General features: G+C 39.1%; 1 protein-coding gene, 1 long non-coding RNA gene and 1 pseudogene across 3 annotated transcripts in view; 2 read left to right on the plus strand and 1 right to left on the minus strand.

The window, feature by feature from the left end:
- The window catches only part of LOC133571505 (uncharacterized), a 30,912-nt gene extending 25,985 nt beyond the window's left edge, over nucleotides 1-4,927 (minus strand). For both annotated transcript variants that reach the window (XR_012050762.1, XR_009810445.2), the window contains exons 1-2: nucleotides 4,818-4,927; nucleotides 3,735-3,877 (exon numbers count right to left, since the gene is read on the minus strand). This is a non-coding gene — a long non-coding RNA (uncharacterized lncRNA). The remainder of the gene's footprint in view (nucleotides 1-3,734; nucleotides 3,878-4,817) is intronic.
- LOC133612392 (class I histocompatibility antigen, F10 alpha chain-like) overlaps nucleotides 1-27,522 on the plus strand; it is a 91,448-nt gene that overhangs the window by 22,096 nt on the left and 41,830 nt on the right. The gene's annotated exons all lie outside the window — the stretch shown is intronic.
- Nucleotides 6,525-27,520, plus strand: LOC133612401 (class I histocompatibility antigen, Non-RT1.A alpha-1 chain-like; annotated as a pseudogene).

Here is a 27,522-nt window from a genome sequence, read left to right on the forward strand (position 1 = left end):
AGCTGCAGAGAGACAGTGTGTGTGCACAGGTGATGCAGCTGTGTGCTGAAGGCTGGCCAGCACACGGTTCCAAAGAACCAGCACTCAGGCTGTACAGGGCAGAGCAGGCGTTCCTTACAGTTCAAGATGGTGTCTTGCTGAAGGGACACAGGCTCGTCATCCCTTCTACAATGAGAAATGATGTTCTCGCCAAATTGCATGAAGGACACCAAGGCGTGGTGAAGTGTAGACAGCGGGCACGGCAGTCAGTATGGTGGCCCGGGCTGAGCCAGCAGCTGAATGAATTGGTTCTCAACTGCCGAACATGCTGTAAGGAGAGACAGAACCACAGGGAGCCGCTGATGCCGTCACCATACCCAGGCCGACCATGGGAGAAGTTAGGAGCTGATTTATTCATGCTCGGTACCAAGACCTACCTGCTGGTAGTGGACTACATGTCAAGGTACGTGGAGATTGCTTTGCTGACCTCCACAAGGTCAAATGATGTAATCCACCACCTAAAATCGATATATGCACGTCACGGAATCCCGGATCTTCTCGTTTCGGATGGAGGGCCCCAGTTCTCTGGAGCAGGCTTCGCCGAGTTTGCACATTCTTACGGATTCCGGCACGTTACCAGTAGCCCAAGATATCCTCAAGGTAACGCCGAAGCCGAACGTGCAGTACAGACGGTGAAAGGTCTCCTAAAGAAAGCAGATGACCCCTATCTTGCTTTGCTCGCTTACAGGGCTACCCCTCTCGACAATGGGTATAGTCCAGCGCAGCTTCTCATGGGGAGGAGGCTCCGCACAACAGTGCCTATCCTTCCTGCTTTGCTAAATCCTGCTCTTCCTGATAGTGAAGCTGTTATGCGGAGAGAAGGGGAGAAGAGGACAAAAGATGCACAACGCTACAACCTGCGGCATCGTGCAATGAACCTTGACAGACTGAATCCGGGACAGGACGTGTGGATCAAGGACCAAAAGAAAGCCGGAGCTATCATCGGACGTCACACCACTCCACGATCGTATCTGGTGGAAGGGCCCCATGGGACCATCAGACGGAACCGTCGTCATCTCATCCCTATGGGATCCTTGCCGGAGCAGAGTGGCCATGGTGCAGCAGAGCCATTCCTGGGGGGCGTTCCGGAGCAACCTTCAGCAGAACCATCGCAGCAGTGTGTTCCAGAACCTCCATCTACTCCTACTCCTAGAACCAGGTCTGGGAGGGCTGTGGTGAGACCAACTAGGTTGGACCTATAATTTTGTTTCCTAGAGACATTACAGAGACTCTAATGAAAAAAAAGAATGTTACTGTATGTGGGAAAAGACAGAAAAGTGTAATTGGAGCGTTTTGGATATGTTTTATTGTACTGTAAATGTTCAAGTCAGTTGCAGGGCTTAGGGTGAGGACAGTACAGGATTAGTATAGGATGGATGTTTGAGTATTGATGTTGAAGTGGATTGTTCTAAGGGTAAAATATGTGTGTGTGTTTGATTGTCTGGTACAGGCTCATATAGGAGCAGACCTTCCAACCACGAGGCAAAATAATCCTCAAGGTCTGTTGAATCAATGGCAGTCTACCCATTGATTCTAGAAAGGGGAGATGTGGTGTGATTGTATTATGGGAGAACTACAGAGTCGACAGGCTATGACGTCACGAGGTGCGACGGAGCGGGAGACAGTGTGGGAGTGACCTAGAGAGCGAGATACCTGTTGTGATTGAGCTAATAAAAGTATCCACATTATAAAGTACAGCTGGACTCACGTATGTAATTCAGTAACTCGACAGTAACAAGCACAATAAACAGGTAGTTATATGGGTGAAATGATCACTAGTAACAAAGCACAATGAACACACAGTTAGTTAGTTATATGGGTAAAATGATCACTAGTAGCAGACACAATCAACACACAGTTAGTTATATGGGTGAAATTATCACTAGTAACAAGCACAATAAACACACAGTTATATGGGTGAAATGATCACTAGTAGCAGACACAAAAAACACAGTTATATGGGTGAAATGATCACTAGTAACAAGCACAATAAACAGTTAGTTATATGGGTAAAATGATCACTAGTAGCAGACACAATAAACACACAGTTAGTTAGTTATATGGGTGAAATGATCACTAGTAGCAAGCACAATAAACACACAGTTAGTTAGTTATATGGGTAAAATGATCACTAGTAGCAGACACAATAAACACACAGTTAGTTATATGGGTGAAATGATCACTAGTAGCAGAAACAATAAACACACAGTTAGTTAGTTATATGGGTGAAATGATCACTAGTAACAAGCACAATAAACACACAGTTATATGGGTGAAATAATCACTAGTAGCAGAAATAATAAACACACAGTTAGTTAGTCATATGGGTGAAATTATCACTAGTAACAAGCACAATAAACACACATTTAGTTATATGGGTGAAATGATCACTAGTAACAAGCGCAATAAACACACAGTTAGTTATATGGGTGAAATGATCACTAGTAGCAGAAACAATAAACACACAGTTAGTTAGTTACATGGGTGAAATGATCATTAGTAGTACGCAATAAACACATAGTTAGTTAGTTATATGGGTGAAATGATCACGAGTAGCAAGCACAATAAACACAGTTAGTTATATGGGTGAAATTATCACTAGTAGTAGACACAATAAACACACAGTTAGTTACATGGGTGAAATGATCACTAGTAGCAAGCACAATAAACACATAGTTAGTTAGTTACATGGGTGAAATGATCACTAGTAGCAAGCACAATAAATAGTTAGTTATATGGGTCAAATTATCACTAGTAACAAGCACAATAAACACATAGTTAGTTAGTTGTATGGGTGAAATGATCACTAGTAGCAAAACACAGTTAGTTATATGGGTGAAATTATCACTAGTAGCAGACACAATAAACACACAGTTAGTTATATGGGTGAAATGATCACTAGTAGCAGAAACAATAAACACACAGTTAGTTAGTTATATGGGTGAAATGTTCACTAGTAGCAGACACAATAAACACAGAGTTAGTTAGTTATATGGGTGAACTGTTCACTAGTAGCAGACACAATAAACACAGTTAGTTAGTTATATGGGGGAAATGATCACTAGTAACAAGCACAATAAACACAGAGTTAGTTCGTTATATGGGTGAAATGTTCACTAGTAGCAAACACAATAAACACAGTTAGTTATATGGGTGAAATGATCACTAGTAGCAGACACAATAAACACACAGTTAGTTATATGGGTGAAATGATCACTAGTAACAAGCACAATAAACACAGAGTTAGTTATATGGGTGAAATGATCACTAGTAACAAGCACAATAACCAGTTAGTTATATGGGTGAAATGATCACTAGTAGCAGACACAATAAACACACAGTTAGTTAGTTATATGGGTGAAATGATCACTAGTAACAAGTACAATAAACACAGAGTTAGTTATATGGGTGAAATGATCACTAGTAACAAGTACAATAAACACAGAGTTAGTTATATGGGTGAAATGATCACTAGTAACAAGCACAATAAACACAGAGTTAGTTATATGGGTGAAAGTTACCTGAATGAAGACATAAATATTGCTGCTGCACTGCTAGCATAAAACTAGACAATTTCACTCGACAGTACATGTTTGAACACGTTCATAATCAACATCAATCATACTGTAAAACCCTGCTTAGTGAGAAAATAACTAATTAAAGAATACAAGCATTGGAATATCAACCTTACTCACTTGAATTTGGCTCCACATGGTGGAAATGGTGAGGCGGTGCTTGGAGGACGTCTGGTGCTGAACAGTGTCATGACCTCCTCAGTAAGGAGAGTAGCTATTGGCTGTTGTAAAAGTCGCCAGAAGTCGCTAGATGACGTCATCGTCTCATAGTAGCGATAAAAAGGGAGTTAAAAAAAAAAGAAGCTAAGTTTGATGCGGAATGCAAACGAACATTCTTCTGTTGATTTGTATTTGTTTTGATTTGAATCACTTTTGTTCTGCGTTGTTTAATTGAGTAAAGACGCCAAGAGGATTTGAAAGTCGCCAAATTTAGGATCAAAGTGGCAACTGCTGATTGACACAATGTAGAGTTGATCTCCATACTGCTGGCAGGAATGACTTAACAGCCACTTTTAACTACACTGTTACAGCTGCTTTACTCTACATAGATTTATAAATGCTAGATTTCAGTGACGTGCAGTGAGGTTTGAGGTTGGGGAGCCACTGACCCCCAATCAGATTTACAACATACAGTATGATGCTAAGTCACTGACTCACAAGTCAAATTTACAAACATTACAGCATGATGCAATGGCATCGGCTTAAAATCACAAAAACACACAGTAAGATGCTAGAATAAAACATTTCAACACACTTGGCACACAATTAACACAGTTAGACCAGGGGTCCCCAAACTTTTTGACTTGGGTTAAAACAATTAGGCCGGGGTCCGGGCTGTAAATATAAATATAATATATTCCTCAAGCACTAATTGACTGAAAGAGCGCGCACTTGCTGCATGCTCGCCCGACACTGCGGCGCAAGCAATGATGTCACGTTATCGATGGGAAAATGCATTTTTAGACAATATGATAAGCCTGAGCGGCTAGGAGACACCGAGAGTAACACGCGGTGGAAAATGGATTAGAAAGGAAAGATTAAAAAAAATATATATATATTTAAAAAATAATAATGATAATAATAATTTATTTTATTTTTTTTAGACCTTAGGACTTCACGCGGGCCGGATTTTGGACTATGGCGGGCCGCATCTGGCCCGCGGGCCGTAGTTTGGGGACCCCTGCACTAGACAGTTTATCTTACCTTTACTTGTAAATGAAGTCCATTCGCCTTTCCTTCTGGACGAAGATCTCTATGTGTCAGGTTCAAACACCAAACTATTAAACGTGACAAGAAACAAGGAATCAAGCAGAGACAGAGTTGAATTTTGCTCATGTGGAGAGACGTATTGGGCTGCACACTCAGTTGCAGTTTCACCCTACACTCTAAGGTACAGTCCCACGTGCTCCTCTATTTATTCTGGGGGTCCCTAGTTAACATCACTGAGGCTGCGTCTGAAGGGACGGATAATGCAAGCAGCCCCAGTAGACACAATACATGATTATTCAGAATGGAAATATGCTGACACTCGTGATTTCACCCTGTCTCTGTTTGATCTGCGTTGAGGTACTCAATGTCCGTCCTTGGCTGTCAGCAAGCAGGGTCTGGAAACAAACTGCTGATACGAGACAACTCGCAATGGAAGATTACAAGTTGTGTACCTTTGCACAGATAGAAAAGTACAGCTTCAGCACAATTGATAATAACTATAGCAACGGCCTTTAAGCATAAGAGTTGTGTGATAACTTATACATAATTATTCTAACACTATGACTTTGTTGTAGAAGTCCTCCTTTTTCTCTTTTTCTTTGAGTTTTGAAAGTTTCTCCTTCTCAATTGAGATAATTGCCACCAAATGCAAGCTCCTGTTTCCCCAAAAAGCAAGTGGCGTTTATCAGGTTTTTTAATATCTCACGATTTTCCTTTACATTGGCATTGTGGATGCTGATATTTAGTCTCCGTTGTTCATTTAGAGCCAGATCAATACGTGATATTCTGAACGTTTTGAAATAAATCTGACCTTGAATGTGGGCAGACGAGCTTTCATATTTTTCGAGGCTTCTTGGCAGGTTTTTCAGATCAGTATATGCCATTTGGGTCCAAACACGGTCACTCGTTGAAAATAAAAGGTAGGGAAAGCAATAAATACGTTTTTTGTAGCACAGCCACAAAGTCATTCTTTTCCAGTATACCAATCCTTTTGAAATGAATGTGTTATTTCCTGTCCTCGGACCCCAAAAGTTTGAATCAAATCTGGCAGCTCTGGCGTTGGTCTCCCAGTATTAATGACTTCTTGCTTTGACTGAAAGTCCAGTCTTGAAAAATTCCTTATTTTAGAAATCAAATCCTCCATTTTTAGGGCGAAAAAGCATCACAGTTTGCGGGAGCGTAGCAGTCTGTTGTTTTCTTTTTCTACTTCTTAAAGAAAGTGTCTGACCCACACTCCAGAGCAGAAGGTGGCAGTAATGCACCATTAAGTTGGATGCCAACCACCGTAAAACAGGAAGAGGAAGAAGAAGAACAACCCTGCTAGTGGGCGAGGCCAGTAGGTGCCAGTCAGGTACAGGTAGGAAGGGAGGCAGGGAAGAGAACCGCCACCTTGTTTCTTCAAATCAAGAACCAAGCCGAACTTTGGGCTCAGGTGAGAATCTGCTGTCACTTTGTGTTTTTACTTTCACTTAGCGCCGTCAAAGTGGCGTCTAGTTAAGTTGTTTCCTCATTCCTGTCATCCACAGTCTTGTTTTTATTTCACTTGTTAGTGTGACTTATCCACCCTTTTAGGCGTGTACATTCCCATCAAAGACACATTACGCGGCTAACAACACAATCCTAAATGACAAATGGCGTTATTGTCATAGCTAAGCTGGCATGTTGCTAGCTAGTCCATACAGGAAGTGACTTGTTGAGGCAATGCAAAAAAGTAAGACCAAAATGGGCGGATTCAAACCTCAACTTAACATTGATTGACAGGTGGGGTTGCCATGGTAACCAGGGCACTAGTTCAAGGAGGCACGTAAATAAAGTAATGCCTTGCACATATTAGTTATTTAAGTACTTGTTTGTATTTTTAGTTCATTCTTAAAATTATTATTTTACATTGAACAAGAGAGCACAGCATACCAAGTCAGATTCCTTGTGTGTTAAACATTTTTGGCGAAAAAAGCTGATTCTGATTATGATCATTTCCGGTTCCTCTTCTACATGAAGCATTCCTCAATACTCTCCAAGGAGGGCGTGTCTTTAAGTCACGTGACAGTACTCACATCATATTTTACCTGATGTGAACACATTGAGGAAGTGAATTGTCATTTGCTCAGGTGTACAGTTGTAACAACAACGATCGCCAGGTAAGTTTGTCACTTTCTTTGTCTCGCTAAGTTGCTAGCTAACAAATATTTTCATTCTGCACTTGTGACAGCAGATAATGAACTTGCTTTTGGTATCAATGCTAATTGTGCAAATACACCGCGGACTGCCTGGTAAGTCCATTCTAATATTTCAGAATATCTATTAAATTTAAACCTATTATGACACTGTTTTTATTTTCATGACTATTGTTGACATTGTTTACTTTGACCCAACATGAGTGGCTATGAACAAGTGCATTTCAGTCCCTTTTTTTGGTTTCATTTTCAAAGGGAATGTAAACAAATAATAAACGATGATATGCACTACATATGTATACAAATAATGTATTTTCTGTGATATCAAGCATTTTTTTTGTCTTTACTTTAAAGGAGAACTGCCTTTTGCATATTGGTCACAATCATTATGAGAGACAAGAAGACAACATTTTTTTTTTTGCAGTCTAACATGTAAAAAACGGCTCGTTCTTGTTGGCTAGCGAGGCAGCTAATGGGAAAAATCCATTGCACCTCTAAATCACTTTAAAAATGCATTCAAAAACTGTCAACAATACTTTAATTTATGTTCTGTAACGTGTATAATAACCAAACTGTAGCAACTTTGTTATTGTAAGAGCGAACACTGAAGAACTCTTTTTTTCTAGCGTACTAACACATCGCCATGCTATGGTATAAGCCGTAAAAGCTAACCATGGCAAGAGATAAGCTAGCTTCTACGTCAACACAAAACACTTTTGAGTTTGTAATACACAACACTGCAGTAGGACACCAATCTGTACTGAGTGAAAAACATGAACAATCATATTACAGTATTTGTAAAGTATTATTTCATGTTGTTTGTACACAGCTAGAAAGACAGTGTAGTTGTAATAACACGAATGACGTGCTGCGTGTATCATGATCAATATTATAGTGACTCACTGGATGGACATTTGTGCGTTTGGTTCAGCTGGCCAGGGACGTTTTTTTCCAGTTTATTTTGGATAAGCACTCCATTTATGTCGAAATTTGCAACGTCAAGTCACGCCGAACTCACTCTATCGGGTTCCGTCTGCTCCAGCGTTTCACCCTTCCTTTGTGCTCGCTTCTATAAGCAGCAGTTCATCCTCAATATATTCAGATTAAAAAAGATAAGGTTGTTCTCATTTGTCCAAAAATAGTTGTCTTTGTTGTCTGTTAACAATTCTGTCAAGAATAGAAGACAAACACACATTTTTTGCCAGAAGTAGTAACACATTTGTTGCCAGAAGTTGAACGTGCATTGCAATGGAAACGGAAATAAATGCGCAAACGAAATCAGTCCGGGCAATGATTAAAATGACCAAAATACGGTAAATATTGAACGTATTACATATTGTTATGAATATGTCTGTTATTTCCGTTACATACATTATATGTATATATATATATACTTGCACTGTGTATATAAAACACTGGTGAAAGGTTTTGAAGTTGTTTTAGAGCAGTGGTCCCCAACCACAAGTCTGGGGACCGGTACTGAGAAACATTAAATAATTGATAAACGACTGCATTTTCTCCGTTTTAACTTTCGCCTGTTCGTTTGGACACACCAATAAGGTTGTTTATAGATATACAATAAAACTCCATAGAAAGTTGCTATTTGTTTTAACTTTGTGACATGATACAATACACATTAATGAACATATCAAATATCAATTTGACAGATTGTAGCCAAAGGCTGATTTCCATCTGCAGTCTGCAGGGGATCTCATTGCAAAGAAACAAGCCCAGGGCTCCCACTAATTCAGCGTTACAGTGACTTGTATTTTTCATGCACCTATTTTTGCTGTGTTTATCTGGCATAAGTGGAAAGTCGGTCTCTGAAAATAAATGCCTACATTAAACCAGTCCATGGTGCAAGACCACTGTTTTAGAGGGCTTTGAAGGCTACAACTGAGTCCGATTAGCTGTATCTTTCAAGCGTTTTTTTTTATCATCCTTAAAATCCTAAAAAAAGAAAAGTTATTGTCCCTCATAATGATTGTGAACGATGAATCTTAAAGGGGAACTGCACTTGTTTTGGAATTTTGCCCAACTGTGGGCAGAGTTGACTTAAATATTCATATTACAAGATTGTCGATATTCAAAAAAGATACAATTCTAATCTGGTTTTGTTTTTCTCTCAGTGACTTACTCGCTCAAGTATTTCCACACTGCGTCCTCTCAAGTTACAAACTTCCCAGATTATGTGGTCGTGGCTTATCTTAATGACATTGAGATCGGTCACTATGACAGCAACACAAGGAAAGTAGAAGTCAAACAAGAATGGATGAACAAATTTGCAACAGTGGATCCAGAGCACTTTTTTTTGCAGACACATTTAGGTATTCGCAATGAAGTGAATGACAAAGAGGACTTGGAAAGTTTATAGAAGCGCTTCAACCACACTGAAGGTTTGTTAATAAATATTTGATGTACTGAAATAAACACACATTACTGCACTGATAACTTGTCTGTGGGAATCCATAATGACGGACAAAAAACACATGACTGACAGAGAGCTCAAGTTATCAAAACTCACTTGTCTTGTATGTTGGCAGCTGCTGTAGGAGCCTATTATTAATGGTTTGTTTTTTTCTTGATTTGTGTGTTGGGCAGTGTTGGGTTAGTTACTTAAAACCAGTAAATAGTTACAGTTACTAGTTACTTTATTTCAAAAGTAACTCAGTTACTAACTCAGTTACTTACACCAAAAAGTAATGTGTTACTGTGAAAAGTAACTATTTAGTTACTTATATATTTTTTTATTTTTTTTAAGGCCCCCTTTAATGCCCTTGTAGTTTTCATTTCAGTACTGTTATTGCAGTGGAGAATAATACAATCTGTTGATCAATTTGACATGCATTTGCATCACTGAACTCTGCTAAACAATGTGGTCTACATACAACACACAAAGACAAAGATATGTTTCAAAGGGCCAATTTGTTTCAGGCCAGAACAAATTGACAAAACTATTTTAAATAGCTGCAACATAACAAACATAAGGAACAAACAGCATAATAACAACATTGCTGTAAACCAGGGAAGGGACACGCTGCATACAAAAAGCCTAACCAGGCGTTTTTTCCTGAAATAAAATCATGTCTGAAGCACAGAACACTCTACACATTTCCCCAGTTTTAGTTTAGAGATAAGGAAAGATTGGCCTGGCCCACTAGCATCCCTCTTTATGTTTGTGAACTTTATAGTCTATACATTTAGAGTGATGTGATAATCAAACACTCTAGAAGTCTAGAATGAAAGAGTATATAAGAGAATTGACAGAGTGTGTGTACCTTCAGTGCTGCAATGACTATCAATGTTATCCTGGCTAGCAGTGCCTCGTTAAAATCCGGCCGCTGTTGCTTAGGAGGTGAAGTGTGTCTCTCTTTACTAGCTTCGTCGAAGCATGTTGTTTTTGTAGCTGTTTCAGCAGATTAGAATTGCTAGGGTAGGATCTTTGATCCAAGACAACTTACATTTAACTAAAATGTTCTTTTCTTTGTGGTCGACAACAGAAAAGTAGTGAGAATATCTCCATGTTAAGAAACTCGGCTTCGGCTCTGCCATGTCTTGTTAGTAAACACAGACCCCCCCCCCCACACACACACACACTCACACACAGAGTAGCGCGCCTCTTCTCCGTCGCCTTTTCTGCAGCTCTCCAATAAAACACACTCAGATCCTCTCAGTTTCTAGCCGATACTACATAAAAAATAACGTAAAATAACGCAGTAACGCATCAGTTACTGAATATATAAAATAACGCGTTAGATTACTATTTAACGCCGAAAGTAACAGCGTTACACTAACGCGTTACTTGTAACGCGTTAGTTTAAAAATGTCAGTCATTTTTTTACATTTTTTCCTGTACAGCCATTCAGACAAATCATATTGTTGATGTAGATTATCTATATCTGCTGTACACATTTACTTTAGAAAATAAGTGTTGGATTGTTGCCTTATTTGTATTTAACTTTATTAAAAGATTGGGTAGAATTTTATTTAAAACAGTTTTCTTTTAAGTAATATAAAAATTGATAATATATTTTTATGTATTTTATGGAGGAACGTAGTTAATCATAGAACTGGCATCCAAGGTTATTAAAACATTTTTATTTTTTTTAATCGAGAATTGTTTCTGAATTGAATCGTTACCCCCAAGAAATTAATCAAATCAATCTCAGCCCTAATGAATAATTATTTTGCGCACATCCGATCGGACCATGCATAGACAAAACAACAGAACAAAAACCCAATTTCAACACCCACATATTGTACATGGCGGTGGCCTCTGCAGTGCTCCACACCATCGTCTGCTGGGGTGGGACGTAGCACGACCAGAGACTAGATCAGACCTAAAGCAACCCACGATAGCCTACCGCATCCTAGGCTGCCCACTAGCTCTCTGCCAGTACAGCCCAGTTTCAGTGTGGGCAGATGTACTCCCTTGGATTCTACCAAGATCAAGGGTAAACGTGGAATTGATAGAAATGAGGAAAGGGTGGAAGAAAGCTGATAAAGTGTCCATGGTCGAAAGGTTTGTGAAAATGAGATTCGATAGTTTCCTGAATATTTATACAGACGGATCAAAGGACCCAGTATCAGGATATGAACTAAACTACATCAACAGAACCAACAAAAATGGAGGAGGAGTAGCTGTGTACGTGATGAAGAACCTGAACTAGAAAGTGGTAAAAAACATGTCATTTGCTATAGATAATATCTTAGAATGTATAACAATTGAAATATGTCAGGAAAAAAGCAAAAACATTTTCATCAGTTGTATATATAGATCACCTAAGTCAAGTATAGAAACATTTGAAGAATGGATCAAGGCTACTTACATGGACAATGGACAAAGAATAATTTTCTTATGTGGTGACTTTAATATTGACTTATTGAACCCTAACAAGCAAAAGTCTATTGATACAATGTACAGCATCAGTTTATATCCTAAAATCACAAAGCCAAGCAGAATTACAGGACACTGTGCCACGCTTATTGATAATATTTTTACCAATGATTTTGATAATAACACTACAAGTGGTCTACTTATAACCGATGTTAGTGATCATCTACCAGTTTTTACAATATATGATGGAAACTACAAGAAGAACATGGAAAACAAAAGGACATTTCGAAGACTGTGCACAGAGAAGAGGATGATTGCTTTCAAAATTGGGCTACAAAAGCAAGATTGGGACAATGTGTACAATGAAAATGAGGTTGATGAAGCATATGAACATTTCTTAAACAAGTTCATAATACTTTATGACAAACATTGTCCATGGATACAACTCAGTAATAGGCAGAGAAAGAATAATCAACCATGGATGACAAAAGGATTAAAAAATGCTTGTAAGAAGAAGAATACACTATATAGGAAATTAATAGCACAAAGAACTACAGAGGCAGAAGTTAAGTACAAAAAGTATAAAAACAAGTTAACATACATACTACGATTATGTAGAAAAGAATATTACAGTGAATTATTGGACAGGAACAAAACTAATATGAGAGCAACATGGGGCATCCTCAATAGCATTATTAAAAATGGCACTAAGAGGGACTACCCTCAATACTTCTTAGACGGAAATAAAAAAAATGACAACATAAAAGGAAGTAGTTGAAAGCTTCAATAATTATTTTGTAAATATTGGACCAAAATTGGAAGAAAGGATTCCAGACCCAGTTTCAATTGAGGACTATAATGATACCATAGAGCGAAATCCCAACTCCATGTTCCTCAGTAATGTGACACAGCAGGAAATAGTTACAATCGTAAAAAAATGTAAATCTAAGACTTCAACTGATTGTAACGGAATTGATATGGAAACGATAAAAAAGGTTATTGAAGAGATCTCAGGACCATTAAAGTATATTAGTAACCTATCATTTCAAACAGGTAAATTTCCAAACAAAATGAAAATAGCTAAAGTTGCACCAATTTACAAGACTGGCGACAAACATCAATTTACAAATTATAGACCTCTTTCCTTACTTCCACATTTTTTTTAAATCATTGAAAAACTGTTCAATAACAGATTAGAGAGTTTCATAAATAAAAATAGAATACTCGAAGAAAATCAATATGGATACAGAGCTAATGTTTCAACTTCGATGGCTTTAATTGAAATTACAGAAGAAATTACCAATGCTATAGATAATAAAAAATGTGCGGCAGCAGTTTTTATGGATCTAACTAAAGCATTTGACACAATTAATCACAATATTTTAATCAAAAAACTAGAACGATATGGCATCAGAGGGTTAGTCTTAAACTGGATAAGAAGTTATCTAATGAACAGGAAACAATACGTGAAACTAGGCGAACACACCTCTACAACGCTAAATATATCCTGTGGTGTACCTCAGGGATCAATACTAGGACCTAAATTATTCAATCTATATATAAATGACATTTGTAAAGTTACAAAAGATTTAAAGTTAGTATTATGTGCGGATGATACAACAGCGTTTTGTTCAGGAGAGAACACACAGAAGATACTACAAATAATAACAGAAGAAATTAACAAATTAAAAAGATGGTTTGACAAAAACAGACTATTGTTGAATCTCAGTAAAACTAAAATAATGCTATTTGGTAACAGTAGAAGAGAAAGTCAAACACAAATACAAATAGACGGAATAGAAATTGAAAGAGTAAATGAAACCAAATTTCTTGGTATAATGATTGATGATAAATTGAACTGGAAATCTCACGTAAAAAATATACAACATAAAGTAGCAAGAAACACGTCAATAATGAATAAAGCAAAACATGTCCTAGACAAAAAATCACTTCATATTCTCTACTGCTGACTAGTGTTACCATATCTGAGTTACTGTGTAGAAATATGGGGAAATAACTACAAAAGTACACTTCATTCATTAACGGTGTTACAAAAAAGATCAGTTAGAATAATACATAATGTTGGATATAGAGAACATACAAATCCTTTATTTATTGAATCAAAGTTACTGAAATTCTACGACATAGTGAATTTGCAAACAGCTAAAATTATACACAAAGCAAACTATAACCTGCTACCCAAGAATTTACAACAATTCTTCTCAAAAAAAGAGGAGAAATATAATCTTAGAGAGAAATGTAATTTAAAACATTTGTATGCACGTACAACACTTAAGACCTTCAGTATATCAGTATGTGGAATTAAATTATGGAATGGATTAAGCAAAGCAATCAAACAATGTACTAATATGATTCACTTCAAGAAACTCTTCAAACTTAAAGTGTTTAGTATAAAGTAGAAGAACCATGATAAACATTCTGTATTTATTTAACTCATCCATTCTTTCATTCTTTCACTCACAAACTAATCTTACTTATCTCAACATATGAAATGTAACTTACTTCACCAATTATTATTTATTTACTTATTTTTATTGTGATTACTTATGGAGTATGTTGTGAATAAATTGAGAACAAGAAGTGAACAAAAGTTTTAGCAACTGTTATGTAAAAGAAAAGGGGTAGGATTAAATAAGCTCTGCTTCTTCCTACTCCTTTTCGAACATGTTGAATAGAGAAACTGGAGATTGTGATGTATCATGTTGTATGATTGCATGTTCGAAATAAACTCAAACTCAATCAGACAATGTTGAAGCAGGAGTATCTATTCCAGATGTTGGTGTGTCAACCTGTAAAAGCATGACTAATAACCTATCAGTTTTCACAGATGAAATGGTCGCTAATCATACTGCAATGGATAGAAGAAATACAACCAATGAGAGCAGTCATTTTTTCAGACTCAGCTGCAGCTGTGGAAAGTCTAATTGTAAAAGAGACTTGTAGGGATGATTTGTTGCTAAAAGTTCATGTATTACTTTTTAGGATTCAGAGGACTGACTGGTCTTGTGGTAGACTTCTGTCTGATCCCGGCAGATGGAATATGGGGCAACGAGAGAGCAGATAACATAGCCAAGAGAGCACTCAAAATGGTAGACAATGAGTTAATTCAAAACCCAGTTAGAAAATGGGGATAAATCATGAATTACTGCAGCAATTGAGGAGTCCTGGCAGAAACTGAGGAAGGAAAGGCAGACACTTACATACTGTAACAAGCAATTAAAGGAGAGGAATATAAAGGGACATGTAGGAGAGAGGAGGTGGTGTACACACAATTTAGGTAAGAACCAGGTTTCGGGGCAAGGCCACTTGTCCTTTCATGTCCTCAACATTTTGGGGAACATTTTTTGCGTACGCAAGCTTGTTACATGAGGGCCCCGGTCACTTAACAGACCTCCAGCCTCATCCGAAGAAGTAAGAAAGGCCTGGTTATATTTTGTGTTTTGTGGCAATACGCATGTGCCTCTAAGAAGGGAGACCCAAAATGACTTACAACTTCAAGAGACACTCAGAAAGAGCTTAAGTTGGTCTGTAGAGCAAAATGTATCCAAAGTTTGACAAAAAGCACCATCATTACAGGCTATGTAGAACACAAGGAAGTTATGTAGAACACCCAGTCAGGCAAACAGCACCGTCTGCCCGCGCCCAGGACACGGTTTAAGATCATGGGGGACAGAGCTTTTGAAGCTGCCGCTCTCCGTCTGTGGAACACCCTTCCTGACCACCTCAGGGCCCCACAGACAGTGGATGCTTTTGAAAAAGGGCTAAAAACCAACCTTTTTTAAGAAAAAGGATATTGCTCATTTTAATATTGTTTTTTACTGTCTTGTTTTAATGCTTTTATGATGTTTTTACTCTGTAGCATTTTGGGATTGGTTATTCAAATGTAAAGTGTAATACAAATAAAATATATTATTATTATTATTAAGGAAGTGTGGTAATTGTAGATTAAAATCATAGTATGACCTCTTAAAGACACAAGTGTGTATGTGTGCACGTGGGTTGATGGTGATGAGGTCTTACTCCATTTTATACACTTTGTGTTACTCTTTCAGGTCTTCACATTTACCAGAGGATGAAAGGCTGTGAATGGAATGATGAGACTGATGAAATCAAGAGTTGGAGACAGTCCAGTTATGATGGAGAAGATTTTTTAGCGTTAGATACCAAGACATGGACATGGACTGCATCAAAACCACAAGCCGTCCCAGTCAAACACAAGTTGGACCATGATCGACTTTATATGGAGCACTTAATGTTTTACTACACTGGGATCTGTGTTCATTACTTGAAAAAGTATGTGAACTTTGGTAAAGACGTCCTAATGAGAATAGGTAAACCACATGATGTACACTGATATCCCACCCCCTGTAGGAACATAAGTAACATTACAACCTACACTCTTTTCCATGCAGAGCTTCCAGAAGTGTTTCTCCTCCAGAAGACGCCGTCCTCTCCAGTCAGCTGCTTCGTGACAGGTTTCTACCCCAGCAGTGCAGCCTTGTTTTGGAGGAAAGATGGCAAGGATCTCCAGGAGAACGTGGTGCACGGAGAAATGCTGCCCAACCCTGATGGAACCTTCCAGATGACCGTGGATCTGAAAGTGGAGGTGACGGCCGAAGTGGAGGGCAAGTACGAATGTGTGTTTCAGCTGTCTGGTGTCAAAGAGGACCTGGTCACCAAGCTGGAGAAAAGAAGCATCCTGAGCAACGCAAGCGATGAAGGTGAGAAGGACACTTTAATTTGAAATATTACGTCCTGAAATCAAAGACATTGGAGATATTTGATCAGAACTTCCACCATTACTGATCCATGTCACAAGAACAATGCTGGACATTAGATAGCATGCATGTAAAGTACTCATTCAGGTTTCCTCTTCTTGCTTTTTTGCTCTCAACAGACAATGTGAGGGTTGCCGTCGGTGCCACGTTGGCGGTCTTCATTGCAGTGATCCTCGCCATCGTTGTCGTAGTCGCCATACGTCACAAGAACAAACAAGGTGAGGGACACACTTCTTTTTTGTGAGTTGGTGCTTTCTTCCAGTCTGCAAAGGTGCCAACAAACACTCCAAGATCCTCAGAGCCAACTATGATCCAGCTGGTAAGTCAATCATACTCTCTTTTCTTTGAGCCGCCATAAACAAAGCAGGGGTGAAGGATCACTCGTATAAAAGTCTGATGTGGACGTTTGTTGCAAGTTTAGCCTAAAAGTCTTCACTTTGTCTTACTGGATAGTAGAGTTGGACATCTCTTAGTGATGGACAATTCCGTATGCATCGAGATACATGGGTTACCATGCCATTCAAAATGTTATATTTTAAAAACGGAACGATTCGATACAGTTTATGAATGATTCCATTCTATGGTTAACATTTGTTGATGGACACTTTCTTTTTTGCACCACAAAACAACAAAAGCATACGCTCCTCCTCATGTTGCATGAATAGTTAGGACCTTGGCACCAAGCGCTCAGACGAGATCTGTCCAAGCTAAGTCTGATGAACTGATGAAAACTACTCTGAGACAGACTGAACAATCAACTGATCAGTTGAATGTCATGAGAATACAAATAACCTGATGAATGAAAACACTGTAGGCACATTCATCTTCAAATATAGAAAAAAAACATTCTATAAAAGTGACATGTCTTTACAAATGTGTGAAACACAACATATATCACTAAAATGCTTTAAGGCAAAGGTAAAGTAAAACGACAACAGAATCACATGTCAAAAATATCTATTATTAGACATAGACCAAAATAACTTGCTAAATAAACATATTTTTCTTTAAAATGCCATCCATCCACTTTCCGCTTATCAGAACTCAGGTTGCGGAGGCTGCAGCCTAAGCAGAGAATTCCAGACTTCCCTCTCCCCAACTACTTTATCCAGCTCACAGAGGATTCTGAGGTGTTGCCAGGCCATTTCGGAGACGCTTCGTTTCCATTGCAGTTTTTCGCAAAATAAAAGCAATATTCCTAAAATTTCGACACAGTACATTTGCGACTTGTAGGTGTTTCCATTAAAAAGTGTTTTGCTTCATGAGCAGTAATTCTTGTAAAATCTCATCCCGTCAGACTCCACTTTGAGTAAGATTGCAGCAATGGCTGTTGTCGTGATGTCAAAGAAGGCAGCGGGTGATTGCTCAAAGGCAACGTTCTTACAGCCCCCCTTGACATTATTCGGGCATGTGGGTCTCTTCAAGCCTGCGGGATGTCCTCTATTCCGGAGAAAAGGACCCGCGAGACGGCCAGTGTTGTGGTGCTGCCTTGCTCTACCCGGCCGACCGATCGGAAGTGAGACCGACACGACCCCTCTGCCCTGGTTGTCTTGCATTTACCCCCCGCCATTTCAGTGTTTAAGTGACCTCTAAATGCAAAAAAAGTGTTTCCATCATGTTTTTGTGAAACATTCAATATCGAAACCACCTCATGACAGCACAAACATTTTGAGCGATATTTGACAGGTTTTCCGAAATATAGGTGTTAGCATTACCAGTTTCTAATTGCGATATTTAGGTTTTGCGCATTTCTAGGAGTAATGGAAACGTTGCTATTGTCTCTCCACTGTGTCCTGGGGTCTTTCGTGTGGTCTCCTCTGGTCGGACGCGCCCTAAACACCTCCCCAGGGAGGCGTTCGAGGGACATTCTTATCAGATGCCCAAACCACCTCATCTGGCTCCTCTCCATGTGGAGGAGCAGCGTCTGTACTCTGAGCTCCTCCCAAATGACGGAGCTTCTCATCCTATCTCTAAGGGAGAGTCCGTCACCCAACGGAAGAAACTAATTTCGGCCGCTTGTAACCGTGATCTTGTCCTTTCGGTCATAACCCAAAGCTCATGACCAAAGGTGAGGTTAGGGACGTAGAGCGACTGATAAATTGAGAGCTTTGCCTTCCAGCTCAGCTCCTTTTTCACAACGACGGACTGATGCAGGGTCCGCACACTGCACCGATCCGATCTCACGATTTACTCTTTCCTCATTCGTGAACCAAACCCCGAGGTCCTTGAACTCCTCCACTTGGGGCAGCATAGCCTCCCCAACCGAAGATGGCACTCTACCTTTTTCCGGGCGAGAGCCATGGACTCGAACTTGGAAGTGCTGGTTTACATCCCAATCGCTTCACACTCAGCTGCGAACCGATCCATTGAGAGCCAAAGATCCTGGCCAGATGAAGCCAGCAGGATCACATCATCCGCAAAAAGCGGAAACCTAATCCTGCAGCCAGCAAACCGGTTCCCGTCTGCGCTCAAAAAGTCTGTTCATGAAAGTTGTAAACAGAATTGGTGATAAAGGGCAGTCTTGGCGGATTCCAACCCTCACTGGAAACGGGTCCAACTTACTGCAGGCAATGCAGACCAAACAATGACACTGATCATACAGGTATCGGACCACCTAAACCATACTCTCTGAGCACTCTCATCAGGACCTCCTAAGGGACATGGTCGAATGCCTTCTCCAAGTCCACAAAGCACATGTTGACTGGTTGGGCAAACTCCCATGCATCCCTAAGGAGTTAGTCCACAGTTCCGCGACCAGGACGAAAACCACAATGCTCCTTCTTAATACGAGGTTCGACTAGCCGGCGTAGCTTCCTCTCCAGTACACCTCTTACTGGGAAGGCTGAGGCGTGTGATCCCACGATAGTTGAAACACACCCTCTGGTTCCTCTTTTTAAATAGAGGAACCACCACCCCAGTCTGCCAATAAGAGGCACGGCCCCCAATGTCCACGCAATGCTGCAGAGTCTTGTCAACCACGAGAGCCCCACAGCATCCAGAGCCTTAAGGAAATGATCAAATAAAATGTATAATTAAAAAGAACAGAAGTCTTTGCTATCAGTCCAATCAATATCAATTAAATATCAAGTGTACTTCAGAGCTGCTCTGCATATCTTAAAAATGTGTCAAAGGTTTTCAGATGTAATTTCAACCTGTTGACATGATGGATGAGGACATGCTGATTGTAGAAGCCCAAAATCAAAGAATCATATTACAGTCATATCCTAGCCAGCTGTTTAGGGACCTCACGAGGGCGGGGGAAGCAGGAGAGGGCTTACTTAGCAGGAGTTGAATGAGGAGTGTGTGTTCAAAGCTTGACAGGGATGTTGTTACTGCTGTGTTGTTGGCTACAAATACAAAAATAAAGTAGTTGTTTTACAAGGCAAGTTATCTTGGAGAAATCCGGGGTAATATTTTGGTCTGCCACTGCTACTGGTAACCTGTAATCCAGTACAACCTGTCTCAGGGTCGAGCTGCCGGAGACTCAACTGGCACTCCCATCAGTGCCCAACCGGGGCTAGTTAGCAGGGTGGCTCGACACCCCGTTGGAAGCAAAAACAAGATTCCACAAAGGGCATTGACTAAGGTGAGCCATCGGCGGCTATCTAGCGGAGTAGGAAGAGCTCAACATCCTTGGCCGGAGGTCTTCCTAGAAAACAGATACTCCGAACAACAACGCTGCACCTGCCAGGGCCGTCTTACATGTGGTAGTTTCTGCACCTGTTGGGCATTAAGTGTCGGTAGGCGAGACGGTGGAGAAGGGTCTGCACACCTCGTCCTCACTTTAAAAACTCATGTGCTGGTCAGGCATACAGAGTGCCAAATGTGTCTCACCTGAGGACCCACCTCGCCAAATGACTTGTCTGCCTACTCATCTGTCGCATCGACAAGAGATTCTGTTTGGTGGGCAGCCCTGGCTTTCACGTTGTTTTAAAGATAAACTGTCAACTGCTTGATGACTATCATGCAACACCCGGCCCATTAATCGATGAATCTAAAGATTCACAGCTGATTCTAATCGAATGAGGTGACTGCTACCGACCGAGCCGAATCGCTCACTTGTCAAACTGGATATCCGGTCACATCGAATAGGTGATGCAGGAATAAAGACCGAGCAGAATCACACAAAAAAAGGGCAAACTAAAAGGCAAAGTTACCCAAAGCCCCAAAGCAGGGTCTCCCGACAAGACCAGAGCCATCTGCTGCCGCCGTGAGCCGAGTCCTCATCACATCCCACAACAAACAACAAACCTTACACAGAAATTACAAAATGCACCCCTAATTCTGCGACCGATCAGTATTGTGGAGTAATGATACTAAACGGTCAACAAAGTCTAAGGAAAGCACACCCGACATGTTCACCCAGGCACTTTTTTATGCTATAGTATAAAATTTCTTTATAGTACATGTGTGCCTGTGTCAGAAGTGGTGCACATATGTGAAGTGTTTGTGTTAAGCTGTTTTAAAAAGCATAATGCATAACAAACATGTGCAAAAAACAAAAAAATAATCCAGTCCCATGTTGACAGTATTCAAAACTTGACAATTATCTGTCTCAGGCAGTGATTCTCAAGCTGTCGTACGGCTCTATCTAGTGGTAAGCCAAAGAATCACTTAATTAAATATTGTAATGACGTGACGTGTTTTATTTTCCAATATTCAAACACAGTGTTAGTGTTCAAACTGTATGGAACGATACAGTGGCCAAAAATATTGTTAAATATACTTTTTAAATAAAATCTCCATCTTTTTTTTATGAATACGTAGGCTTTCTACGCTACCGTGTTTCAATGCTGGTCATTATGGTGGTAGCCAAGTGTTTTCTGAGGTGGTACTTAATGAAAATAAGTTTGAGAACCACTGGTGTAAGGTAGACTTACTAAAGCTAATAAACTATCTGTGATTAACCTTGATTAATTATGATTAAACTATGGACAAAATGTGATGAATCACAATTAAATATTAAATATAAATCTTGATTGTTTAATAGCTCTGATTAAAATGTAAATGATACCATACCCTGTCCTGAGACACGTGACCTGCTGACACGCAGGCAATGTAAACGTGTCACATATCTAACTTTTGACAGGAAGTAGAAGTGCACCACTCTGCTTCTTGATGTTTCTCAACCAATGGAGTCACACATCAAAGATCTGATACGAGTGAAGATGCACCTTCTAGATGTACAGTGGGGAACATGAGTATTTCATCCCCTACGTTAGCATTCTGACTACCATAAAAGTTCTGGACTCTTCAAACCTTTGGAAGGAAGTAAAGGTACAAAATGTGAGGCGTTGATGTCACGGTGTGTTTGTGTTTGTCTGACAGCTGGTGACGAGGGTAACTAGCGCTCAGAGAACTCAACAGATGAAAGCAGTCGGAACACAGTAAGTTAGCTCACACTTTGCAGATATATTGTTGTTGTTTTTTTCAATTTAAGTGTTTTGTTGCAGTAGATTTCAAATATGTTTTGTCTTGAGGAGCTTCCACCCTCATTTCTTTAGCGGAGATTCACACCTAGCAAAACATGGCTAACGCTAACACTAACAAGAGTGAGACATTGTTCCAAAGAAAAGAAAAGTGTTGTCAGTAGTTGAGATTTGCAGCAACAGACCTGGAACAACTGACTGCACACTGCAACGTTTGTTCAAAAAATGCGGCAGCACAACAAACTTTTTCCTTTCTTTAAAAATAGGTGGAAAAAAAAAATCGTAGTCGACTTTCTTGTGAAAAAAATCTGAGATTTTCTTTTTAGGCCATATCGCCCAGGCCTAGCTCACATGGACCGTTTACGCATCCAAACTTGTCTTTCAGCTAACATTTCCACTTGGATTCTTGTGCTGTCATCCTTTTCCTCCAGGATCTTTTGAGCACTGGGACACAGAGCGACCACCGAGGAGCGTGGTCACACTTGAAGACGAGAAGGAGATGTGCTTTGCTCATCATCAAACTGCTCCTCGTGTTATACGGTCTCTCTTTTTTTTTTTTTTATGTTTATGTCTTAAAAAACGAGTTACGATCAAATGTTTTTGCTGCCTTTGGTGGGATCACTTGCACTATAACACTTGGATACTTGTAATTATGTCTTTTCATTTTCCTACACAGCTCTGTAATTCATTGGCCAAACGCTATGCACCTCCCAAACACTAGGGGGCGATTCTAGCCATTTACCCTTTGTCAACCAAGAAGGAAATGCTACATGCTAATAACAGTAACTGGTAGAAAATGGGTCAAATTGATAACATAACGTTCTATAGCTCTTACATACAGACGGTAACTTAAAAAAGGAACAACTTTATTATCTACTACCAAAGGAAAAGCCAGGATACATCATTGTGAGTTGAACTCTCACATAGGATGGCCAGATCTTTCTACTTGAAATTTGAGGCATTGGTACACTTTTATCTATAAAGCCATAATTGGGCTAATGACCAATTACACGTGCAAGATAATAGCACAAAGAAATGTAAACTTGTAGGGCTGTGAATCTTTGGGCACCACACGATTTGATTCAGAATTGATTCTCGATTCAAAACCAATACTTTTTTTTAAATAACATTAGATGCCGGTTCTATGATTAACTACATTCCTCAATAAAATAAACAGTTATGAACAATTTATATATTACATTAAATGAATGTGTTTTTGTTTAATAAAATTTTACCCAAACATTTAATAAAGTCAATCACAAATAAGGTAAGATACTTTTCTAAAGTAAATCTGTACAGTAGATATGAGGGTTTTGAAGCGATTAAGAATCGTTACAAATAAGAATTGCGATTAATCTGAAAATCGAAAACATGACAGGGTTTTTCCGGGTGAGTATTAAAATTCACTGAACGGATTTTGTCCTTAAATGGCATTAAAAAGCATTACAATTTATATCCACAGGCATTACTAAACATTTAATTCGGTAAAATAACAAATGCTTTTAGCTAATCTCAAATCGGCGATTAAAGGCAGACGACAGTTAACGGTGCTTGGGCGTGACCCACAAAGCAACCTCTGCTGTCGCCATCACAACTGGCAGCTGCTGCTACCACTACAGAAAAATACATTCCCAGATTAAACAATCTTGTGAGTCAATTTTAATTCACTACAGAGTAACAGTTAATGTAAGCTGTTCAACTATTCAAGATTAATATTGTCAAATGCTTAGAATTGTGTCTATATAGACAATAGTACGTTTTTGATTATATATAATAACTACCTGCAAGAGGACACGGGCATTAAATGTCTTTTAAGTGGCATTAAAATAGCATAAAATTAGATCTGCTGATACCTGCAGAAACCCTGTATGAAAGCCATTTATTTGCATTTATTTGCACTTGTTAGGTCACGAGCAGCAAAAGCTAATACAGATCTATTGTAAATGTTGTAATTATTATTATTGCTGATCCTGACCTATTGTAATTGTTCCGTTTATCATTATGCTCCCAGTTACTTTTAGAGTTAATTTTAAAATTGAACTCAATGTTTTTAAATGCTTACACCAAGTAGCCCCGCCCTATCTTATTGAGCTGCTGCAGCCTTTTTGTCCCAGCAGGACCCTGAGGTCTTCAGACCAGCTCCTCCTGGCTGTCCCAAAAACTAGGCTAAAAACCAGAGGAGATAGAACCTTCTCAGTGGCAGGGCCCAGACTGTGGAACAACCTTCCACTATCTATTAGGTCCTCCCAGTCTCTGAGACAATTTAAATCTAGGCTAAAAACATTTTTTTATTCCATGACGTTCAAATCCAGTTAGACAGGATTTCTTGGTTGTTTTTATTTCTTGTTTTATACATTTATTAATTATTACATTATAGTATTTTAGGTGATTCTGCACTTCTTTTAAGATATGTTTCACTATTGTGTTGTATTCATCCTTCCATGTTACAATATAAATGTGACACTATGTGCCCCTTTTTTTGTTGCAAATTGTTTATGTCTGTACAGCACTTTGGCCAACTGGGCTTGTTTTTAAAAGTGCTTGTGTGGTGTTCGGGTCTGTGGGACCTGTTTTCATTTTTTATTAAAATAATTAAGAACTAATACATTTTTCAAACTGAAACTCACTGACTTTGGCTCATTTTCTGTGAAGAACATATATCAGAATACATATTTAATGACCACACACTGTACACATTTCTATTACATATAAAATGTCCAGATCCACTGGACCCGGGGCTAAAAGAAGTGTGGAAATTGATGTTCTGTGTACCACACACACACACGCACACGCACACGCGCACGCGCACACGCACACGCACACGCACACACGCACACGCACACACACACACACACACACACACACACAGCAGGCCTAGTCAGGAGGAGGACAGAGTGTAGGTACACAGAACATCAGAGGGTCAAATGTGCGAGAAAATGAGAGCAGACACTGTTGACAAACAATGTTGCAACCTTGTGTGGGAACCGCAGGTGCAGAAAGACAAAAGAAGAATCCCTGTGGGATGCAGAAACTGGCAGAGAAATTTTCCGTGCAACGTTCATATTGTTGTTACTCAGTCAGCGTTTGTGGGTCTGATGGACCCGTTGCATTTTGTGGCTTTTAATGCCTCACAATCAAACACTTTTATGTTAAAATACTGAACAGATGTTTACCATATCCCAATAAACAACTGTTCAGTATTTTAACATAAAAGTGTTTGATTGTGAGGCATTAAAAGCCACAAAATGCAACGAGTCCATCAGACCCACAAACCCTGGCTGAGTAACAACAATATGAACATTACACAAGAGTTAAATAAATAAACTGAGCTGAACAAAGTAATTTCGCCTACTCCATAAAGCGTCAAAGTTTGATGGTCAAATTGATGATTTGCCATGATACTGAACGTTATTAACTCGACCTCACAAAGACACCTTTTTATTCAGACTTTTTACTGATCATGTTCAATCCTTACGTTTTTAATGATCTTATTGTGTTTTCTATCTTAATTATTAATATTACTACAAGGTAAAAAAAACCGCATGTTGGATTAACTCTTAAAGAGTTGTTATTAACGGTTTCAAATTACATTTGGTCCCACTTAAAATTAGAGTAAAATTTACTCAATGGCCAGTGTCAACTTTTCAAAGTTGATTCTACTCAATTTAGTGTCACAATTAACAATGACATGTGTAAAAAATATTTAACACTGTTGCTTTTCCACATTGGTCAGAGTAATATGATAACACTTAACAGCAATTTGTAGTAATTTGTACTTACCTGCAGTGTTATTTTGCTACATATTTATATTATGCTCTATATTACTAAATTAGTAACGCATCAGAAATTAATACATATACATTTACAGCAACAACATTTATTAAATTGTCATCAATACTGAAATGAGCAGTGCTAGCTCACCAGAGAACACAAAATGGCACCACAAACAAAGCTCTATCATTCTCTACATGACATTTGTATGTCAAAAGGCCTGGGATCATGCAGGTTGTCAACATGCAACACCACTAAGTTTTGCTTTGACCTGGTCACTCCATAAGCATGGACATGTTCTTGAATGGTTACTGTACATAAAAGGTCAAGTGAGAAGCTAAAGTGTCTTGTTTATAATTAGAATTGACTTAATCTGGTAAAACACAAGCATTTCTTTCTCTAATTTGTCACAAATGACCAAATGTGGGCAGTACACAAACCCACTGAGTTTAGCCCAGATAACTTTCAGAAGTTGAACATTACTGGGCACTTGCATTGTTGCCATGGCAATTACACAACCTCCTTTGACCATTTTTAAACACACCATTTTTCATTGTCCAATATCCAACCGACTAAAGATTGTTGAAGCTTGCCGAACACATGCCATATGAGTCTGGTGTTTTCTAGCAAGCGTTTTTGTAATATTTTTTTAATTAATTGAGCTGTTTCTTGGGGAAAAAAAGTGCTTTCCCTCATATAGCGTGCACCGACTATAAAGTCCAGGTCCTACTTTCCGGATGCAACATGGATGATGGACAAGAAAATGGTGCATTGGTAAAAAAAAATGTTCTGAGGATACAACATCTTGAACAATTTGTGGTGTTCCACAGTCAAATGTTTTAAATATACACACAGTCCTTGTGATAAAATTGGTGAAAATACAATGTATGCTGTCCATACCAATGAAAGAAGTAAACTACAATGTTGGTCAGTAGAGTATATTAAATCTCCAAATATGAGGGGAATATTCCTCATGACTAAAACACATTCAGTCCAAAATCATTGAACTCTCCACCTAAATTCACAGCTTCTTGCCTTTTGTTTCTCTCCATGAATCCATACTCAAAACATTGTATTCTTAAATTGATTCCACCCAATGTAACATTTTGTTCTTTGACATATGTGAACAATAATTTCAATTCATACTGGGCCACCCCTTCCAAAATGTCATGCATCACATCAACTGAAAAGTTCTCAGCTGTGTGAAAATATGTCAGGGAATTAAATGAGCATGAACTCTTCACATCTAAAACTTAGGCAAGAGTTGGATTAAGAGACAATTCTTGTGTCTTTGGTTCACTACACTATTTTGGGAGAACCTTCAGAAAATTCTGTTTGGAAGTCATCTTTTTTAGCTAAACAAAACCTGCAACAATACCTTGCATTGAAGGACTTCACCAGAGTGAACAAGCTATGCATGAAAGCCTAAATGATCACTTATCAATTATATGACGTACCAAAAGACATAAAACACTTCAAAGAGTTCATTAAGGGGCTCCCACAGAAGCTGTTGCCATAGATGGAAGTGCGTACCTGTCAGTCACAAGGAAGTAGGTGTGATTCTTGTTGCTCCCTCAGCAAGAAGGTAGGGCTGACAGCTTTGGGTGGTGATGTTCACATGCTGCTGGACACTGGTTCCAGCCTACAAGATCACATTGATCAGCAGTATTTAGTGACCAACCTCTGACA

This window comes from Nerophis lumbriciformis, linkage group LG01 (genome assembly GCF_033978685.3).
Source record: "Nerophis lumbriciformis linkage group LG01, RoL_Nlum_v2.1, whole genome shotgun sequence".
NCBI lineage: Eukaryota > Metazoa > Chordata > Actinopteri > Syngnathiformes > Syngnathidae > Nerophis > Nerophis lumbriciformis.